The sequence below is a fragment of the Canis aureus genome, unplaced genomic scaffold, assembly GCF_053574225.1.
Source record: "Canis aureus isolate CA01 unplaced genomic scaffold, VMU_Caureus_v.1.0 ptg000165l_RagTag, whole genome shotgun sequence".
Taxonomy (NCBI): Eukaryota; Metazoa; Chordata; class Mammalia; order Carnivora; family Canidae; genus Canis; species Canis aureus.
The window spans coordinates 90,700-98,479 of NW_027554462.1; the positions used below are offsets into that span (position 1 = coordinate 90,700).

At 41.5% G+C, this 7,780-nt stretch overlaps 1 pseudogene; it reads left to right on the forward strand.

Moving 5' to 3' along the window:
- The first annotated feature begins 872 nt into the window (after window positions 1–872).
- On the forward strand, window positions 873–2,487 carry LOC144309691 (aspartyl aminopeptidase pseudogene; annotated as a pseudogene).
- The last annotated feature ends 5,293 nt before the right edge of the window (window positions 2,488–7,780 follow it).

The window sequence follows — 7,780 nt, forward strand, 5'->3', positions numbered from 1 at the left end:
ATCTGTCCTTTCTAACTAAACCTTCTGTCATCTCATGAACAGAAATCTCACAGAGGAAGACACAGACATGACCAACACGCACATGAGAAAATGCTCTGCATCACTTGCCATCAGGGAACTACAAATCAAAACCACAATGAGATCCCACCTCACACCAGTGAGAATGGGGAAAATTAACAAGACAGGAAACCACAGATGTTGGAGAGGATGCGGAGAAAGGGGAACCCTCCCGCACTGTGGGTGGGAATGTGAACTGGTGCAGCCACTCTGGAAAACTGTGGAGGTTCCTCAAAGAGGTAAAAATAGACCTGCCCTACGACCCAGCAATTGCACTGCTGGGGACTTACCCCAAAGATACAGATGCAATGAAACGCGGGACACCTGCACGATGTTTCTAGCAGCAATGTCCGCAATAGCCAAACTGTGGAAGGAGCCTCAGTGTCTATCGAAAGATGAATGGATAACGAAGATGTGGTGTATGTATACACTGGAATCTTCCTCAGCCATTAGAAATGACAAATACCCACCATTTGCTTCGACGTGGATGGAACTGGAGGGTATTATGCTGAGTGAAGTAAGTCAATCAGAGAGGGACAAACATTATATGGTCTCATTCATTTGGGGAATATAAAAAATAGTGACAGGGAATAAAGGGGAAAGGAGAACAAATGAGTGGGAAATATCAGAAAGGGAGACAGAACATGAGAGACTCCTAACTCTGGGAAATGAACTAGGGGTGGTGGAAGGGGAGGTGGGCGGCGGGTGTGGGTGACTGGGTGATGGGCACTGAGTGGTCACTTGAGGGGATGAGCACTGGGTGGTATTCTATATGTTGGCAAATTGAACACCAACAAAAAATAAATTTGTAAAAAAATAATAATAAATTTAAAAAGCCCCCTCCTTTCCACGCGGTGGCCCAGTGCCGCAGCTGCCTCCTCCAGGCTGCCTTCCATGAACTCAAAGAGACGGAGAGCTGGGATATCAAGCCGGAGAGCAAGTACTTCCTGCCCGGGAGCTCCTCCACGATCATCAGATCATCGCTTGTGCTGTGGGAGGCCAGGGTGTTCCTGGCAATGGTTTCAGCCTCACCGGGGCCCACCCGGACAGTCCCTGCCTCCGGGTGCAACGGCGCTCCCGCCGTAGCCAGGTGGGCTTCCAGCAGGTTGGCGTGGAGACCTCTGCTGTGGGATCTGGAGCACCCGGTCCGACGGGGACCTGACCTTGGCTGGACGCGTCCTTGTCAAGTGCCCTCCCTCAGGCCGGCTGGGTCAGCGGCTGGGGCACGTGCACCGGCCCATTCTCCCCATCCCCCACCTGGCCATCCCTCTGCCGTGAAATGTCAACGAGAACTTTGGGCCCCACAGGGAGCTGCCCTTAGTCCCCATTCTTGCCGCAGCTGTCCCGGAGGAGCTGGAGAAGGGGACTCCTGAGCCTGGGCCTCTCAATGCTGCAGATGACCGCCACCACTCCTTCTCATGTCCCTTCTGTGGCCCCTCTGGGACTGAGCCCCGAGGAGATCTTGGAGGTGGAGCTGGGCCTTGCTGGCACGCAGCCTGCGGTCCTGGCTGGTGCCTATGAGGAGTTCATCTTTGCGCCTGGCTAGACAATCTGCACAGCTGCTTCTGTGCCCTGCAGGCTTTGATCGACTCCTGTGTGGCCCCTGCCTCTTTGGCCCTGGAGCCCCACTGTGCATGGTCGCTCTCTATGACAACGAAGAGGCGGGCTCCGAGGGTGCCCAGGGGGCTCAGTCACTGCTGACAGCTGGTGCTGCGCCGCATCTCGGCCCCCTCCCAGCACCTGACGGGGGTCGAGGAAGCCATCCCCAAATTCTACATGATCAACGCAGACGTGGCCCACGCCGTGCACCCCAACCACCCAGACAAGCACGAGGAGAACCACAGGCCCCTCTTCCACAAGGGCCCTGTGATCATGGTGAACAGCAAGCAGCCCTGTGCCTCGAATGCAGTTTCCGAGGCCCTGATCTGACAGGTGGCCAACAGTGTCGGGGTGCCCCTGCAGGATCTCATGGTGCGGAATGCCTCTCCCTGTGGGACCACCATCGGACCTCTCTTGGCTTCTCGGCTGGGCCTGCAGCTTCTAGATTTAGGCAGCCCCCAGCTGGCCATGTACTCCATCCAGGAGACCGCCTGCACCTCAGGAGTCCTCCAGACCATCAGCCCCTTCCAGGGCTTCTTGGAGCTCTTCCCTTCTCTGAGCTGTAACCTCTTAGTGGATTGAGGCCTCTTGGAAAGACTTCTCTTACACTTGAGAAGTTGTCAACTGAGCTGAAGCTAGATTATTAAAGTGGATTTTTCGCATAAATAAATGGAAAGAAAGAAAAAAAGAAAGAAAAAATGCTATTATGAGTTAGAATAAGCACAAGTGGATTGCCACAGTTCTATTCTGGTATTTGGTATTATAAAGAATGACTGTATTTAAAAAAATGCTTGTATTTTAAAAATCTCATCTTACCGGACCTCTACCTTATCTACCAAATTTAGCCTTAAAACCTTGCTTAAAAAAGTAATGTAATCCTATACATTCACCAACATTTAAGTCTTGTGAAGGGTAGGAAGTAATTAGTATCAAATGTTTCTTAAATTAAAGACTATATGCTTTTAATTTTTCCTCAGCTGTCTTATCCACTTTCACTATGGAAAATATTAACTTTCCACAGATTAGACACGATTGAAACAATTTTTAAGAGGGGAGAAGTATTGGTAGAACTATTATACAATAAAGTTGAAATGAAAACATCTCAAATATGCAAGTGAGTGCTTTTTTTCTTACTTTGCAAATGTTTCAACTCAATGCTTCTTATTATATGACTACTCGCTTAAAAAAGGAAATAAATATTCATGTGGCCTTCTGAATTATTTTATGTATCACATTCAGGCATAACTGATGAGGTCTAGCAATCAGATTTTGAACATTATGTAAAATAATTTACTGAAGTCTTAGAGATTTTTTTTGTTATACCATAGTGAAATGTATTTCACTATATTTCAACACATATTAAATTAGTTGTTTCGAGCAAAATAAAGTCAATCTATAGTTTTTACTTAATATACAGCTTATAAACTTCAATGTTAAATGATTTTTTCCTGATTTCAGAGTTGTCTTGCACACTGCTCATTGACGCATGATGTGAATAAGAACTGAAAAGGCATTAGACATGAAGGGAGGCATTTGCAGATTCGTGTAAATGTAGGCCAAACAATAAATATAAGAATCCTGTTAACTTGCCATTGTAGTTTTCAGTTTTAAAAATGCTAACCCAATAATTAAGCTATACTCCTTAAGAAGCATATTTAATTAATATGAAGCTCACTAACTAAAAACATATTCACTAGTTTTAAATGTTATCAAAATCACGGTTTAATTCAAATGGACATAAAAATGTTTTTCTTCAGATAATTCCATTTATATACATGTTGATGTTCTCACAGGCTGTATAAAGTCCCTGCCATGTTCATTTCAAGATGGAGATATACAGCATTTACTTCAGTTCACAAAGTGTGGGCATAAAACAATCTACAGAAGCGTTTTATAGGGTTTAAAAGAGTTCTAATCACCCATGCCAACTGCACTCCTCTCTCAACACAAAACTGCTTTTGAAACCAAGCATTCATTTGCTAAAACAAGGCATCTGCTGTTAAAGAGATTGATTATCCTGGGGCCTGACCTAATTGGGAGATTAGATATGCTTCTCTACTATGGATAGCATGGTTTATAAAGAAAAAAAAAATAGACCAAAAAAAGAGCAAACTTCTTTTGGACTCCAAGTGCACTTTTATTTATTTCTAATTTTTTTAATGATAGTCACAGAGAGAGAGAGAGAGAGAGAGAGAGGTAGAGATACAGGCAGAGGGAGAAGCAGGCTCCATGCACCGGGAGACCGATGTGGGATTCGATCCCGGGTCTCCAGGATCGCGCCCTGGGCCAAAGGCAGGCGCCAAACCACTGCGCCACCCAGGGATCCCTCTAATTTTCTTTAAATGGAAACAAACAGTATTACAAATGTCAGGTTGGTGTGTTACAAGTTAAAAATTCATTGGGTTCATGTCATTTCTTTGGTAACAGGTACACATTCACTTGCATCACATAAACCAAACATTAACAAAAAATGACATGTTGTCATATCCTACTGAGTTAAGATCATTATGTAATACATACACACACACATGCACACACACAAAATCTGGCCTTTTACTGATTCATTTCAGTGTTTTCTATTGCCAGTTAGGTGTCGATTTTTTCCCCCAAACACAGACATCACCTCATTGCTGTGGCTAATTGCATTTTTCTTTCTAGCCTTTGACAACCAGACCTTTGTTAATGCTATTCACCAATATATCAGACTCAGGTCATCCATCCAAAACATGACAAAAGACCCAGATGCTCATGTAAATTGCACTCCCCAAAAGTACTGCCCTCTGCCTCCATACAGATACAGATCTGTGACCCCCCCCCCTTTTTTGTTCACTCCCTTTGTTTTCTCTTAATCTTTCATGGTTGGAAAAAGTGATTATTTATAGGCTTTCAGAAACATTATACTTTGTTTACATAATAAATCAAATAATCAAGTTAATTATGAAGTTGGATAAATTGTCTACCCAAAATTCAAAAATTGCTTATTCCAGTTGAACTTCAAAATGGATTCATTTTCCACAATAAAGACTTCTTTCTACCCATTTTTTACCCTTTCTTGAGCTCTTGAGATAAAACCAAGTTTGTCCTCTTTCACTGAAGAAAAAGGAAGAAAAAAAGGTTCATGTAGAAGCGTCCAAGCAGAAATGCAGGAGTGAATCATTTATGAAATATAATTTAAAAGACGATCTTAGGTACTCGATGTTTTCTTACTGCCTTTGGCACAATTTGCATTAAGCATTAGTTACTCAAAATTTCTACTTTCCTAAAGCCTTAAAGATAATTTTGAGATACTTAGAAACTAGTGTAATGATGCTTTTAAAGGAAGGTTATTATGGATTCAAATGGCAGAGGGAACAAACTGTTGTGTAGATATATCCACATGCCAGATCCAAGACTACTTTCTATTCATTTCCATTCATTTTTATATACATTTTCACCTCATATACTTAAATGTTTACTATGTTTCAGAGTCTAAGTCACTGTAAGGGAAGGCAGAAACTGAGAATTTATTAAATAAGAAAACAATGTATCCAGACAGAAAACCAATGGCAATATTTTAGTATTCCAAGGTGAGCTTCAAGATCAAGTTAACATATATGATTTTCTGAATTTAATTTTAAAGACTTTCAAGTCCGAATACAATTATGTGAAAACTTAATAAACGTATAGGGTTACTGGAGCGACTATCCTTATCTCCTACTCAAAAATACAACCACACTAAATTTGACATGCTCATCTGTTAGTTATAATCCCATGGAAAAAAGAAGAAATACTTTATTGAATTTATTCAATAAAATGACATCAAACATTAATGACCATTACAGCTTAGCAAATATTATGGAATATGGCAGTAACATTAGGAATGGAACATCAGGTCCTCAGTTGATTGGACTCTCCTGTGGCTAGGCCCAAATGTGCAGGCTTACTCTCTGAATCAAGTAAGAACAGAGCAGAACAGCTCATACAGATAGAGCAGTGGAAGACAAACCAAACAAGGCCAACAGCAAAGGGTAGGAGCTAAGAAGAAGACTGAAAGTTTGGAAGAATTAATGAAGCAGAAATCAAAGATACCGAAGATAGGAAAAAGTGAGGGGGGGAGTGATGACTTTATGATGATGGGGTAAAACAGGCTTCTCCTGGTAATTACAACATTCACCAGATTTAAACAGAGAAGAAAGTCTTGAGTGCTTCTTGCCTAGACTGTTACAGAGCTTTCCAATCTGTATTTCATGGCAGCTACCATCATGTTACTAAAACATCACTTTAGTTACATTCTTCCCGAGTTTCAGAACTTCCAATGGCTTCCTCATGTCTCCTGGGAAAAGTCCCAACTTTTCCACCTGCCACACAAGGCTCTCTAGAAAGGGGACCCCGATGTGATCTAATTACATGAAGACTGTGTCCTGGGTAAAAAGTGAACTGGTTTGGCCCTTCCATACTTTTGGTCTGTTGATTTTAAGTTCTGTGCTTGTAATGTCCTACCTATATGTCTACATCCAAAAAGGTTATTGTCCTACCTTTTCTTTATGATCCACATAAGACTTCATGTGCTCAATGTAACCTTCCCCAACAGCCACCCACCATCTTTGCCTGCTGAAGTTCCAAGTACCCTTCAAGAACTACTATGTCCTCCAAGAAACAGTCCCATAGTTACCTTTGCATTCATTTTGCATTTACAGCATATATTCACTTGGTTCTTATGTTATACCTCTTCCTTTACAGCTATTTTTGTGTATTGGCTCCCCAGATAGATTTACCTGGAAAAGAAAAGCCGTTTTCTCTCCCTCTTGTATCCATACAGCTCCACATCATGTGATAAATAGTACTCGGGAAACATCTATCGAGGAACAATGCTCTGTGCTATTGTTTTTCCCTTGGTTGATTTATCTTCCCATTTCTCAGAATGGCTACCCCCAGAATCTTTCCAATCCCTTTTCCTTGTTTGCCTATCTTTGCCCTCCCCAACTTCCCTATCTTACTTCCTCCTCCATTGAGAAACTGAAGGTCATTCCGCACTTCATGTAATGCTTCCCAAAAAATAAAAGTTCATCTACACTCCTGCCTCTCCTTTCTTATATATTTTGATTTTCCAAGAAGGAAATGTCTCTTCTAAGGCTTATTCTCCAGTTGGGTCCTTGATGTCACTGCTTTCTGTGGTTTCCAGTGTCTGGCTCTATTAGTTCCACCTTTCTGACCTTCAACTTTAGTTTTTATATTGCTCTGGCTCATCCTTCCTCTTTATTTTATTCCTAAAAATAATTTAAAATTAAAATTTAAAAGAATAAATTAAATTAAAAACACATATTTCCTCTTTGTTTTATTTCTAAAACTAAAATTCCTCAAACCCAGCAATGGCTCATGTTATTTCCCCACTCTCCAATTTTCTTATTCACGAAACTTTTGCTTCTATCTCCTCATCCCTCACTTCAAAACTCAGCAAGACTTCTGTCCCTACCATGTGGCCCAAATTGCTTCCTCTTAATTCATCAAAGATCTTCTAAATACAAAATCTGATGATGTTTTCCCTTTCTTATTTGTGTATAGTGTACTAAGCTACTAAAACTTTTTTTTCACCTAACTCAAATAGGTGCCTCTAACTAAATAGGTTTTTATGACATTCATCTCCCATGATTTGCCTCCTACTTCTTCTGACTTTCCTTCATCGCCTTTTTTTCCTCTGTGTGACATTTTATTAGTTACTACCCCTAGATCCTTCCCTCAGTCTCTTCTCTTCCTGACCTAAACTCACTTGAAGGAAAATGAATCTGATCCCACAAACTTAGTCATCATCTCCATGTATACAACTCTACTATGATCTCTAAGATTCCAGACTTTATTTATCAGAGATCAACCAAACACATATGAACACATTTTCAAAATGTCTCTCAATATCTCATCTTTTTACATTCTTTAAGATATTTATTTATTTATTTATTTATTTATTTATTTATTTATTTATGGCACACACACACATGTGTGCAAGAATGGTGGTGGTGGGGAGGACCACAGGGGGAGGGACAGGATAGGGGAAAGAATCCCAGGCCAACTGGTTCTCACGCCCCTGAGATTCTGACCTGAGCCAAAGCCAAGAGTCCTGCACTTAATGGACTGAGCCACCCAGGTTCCC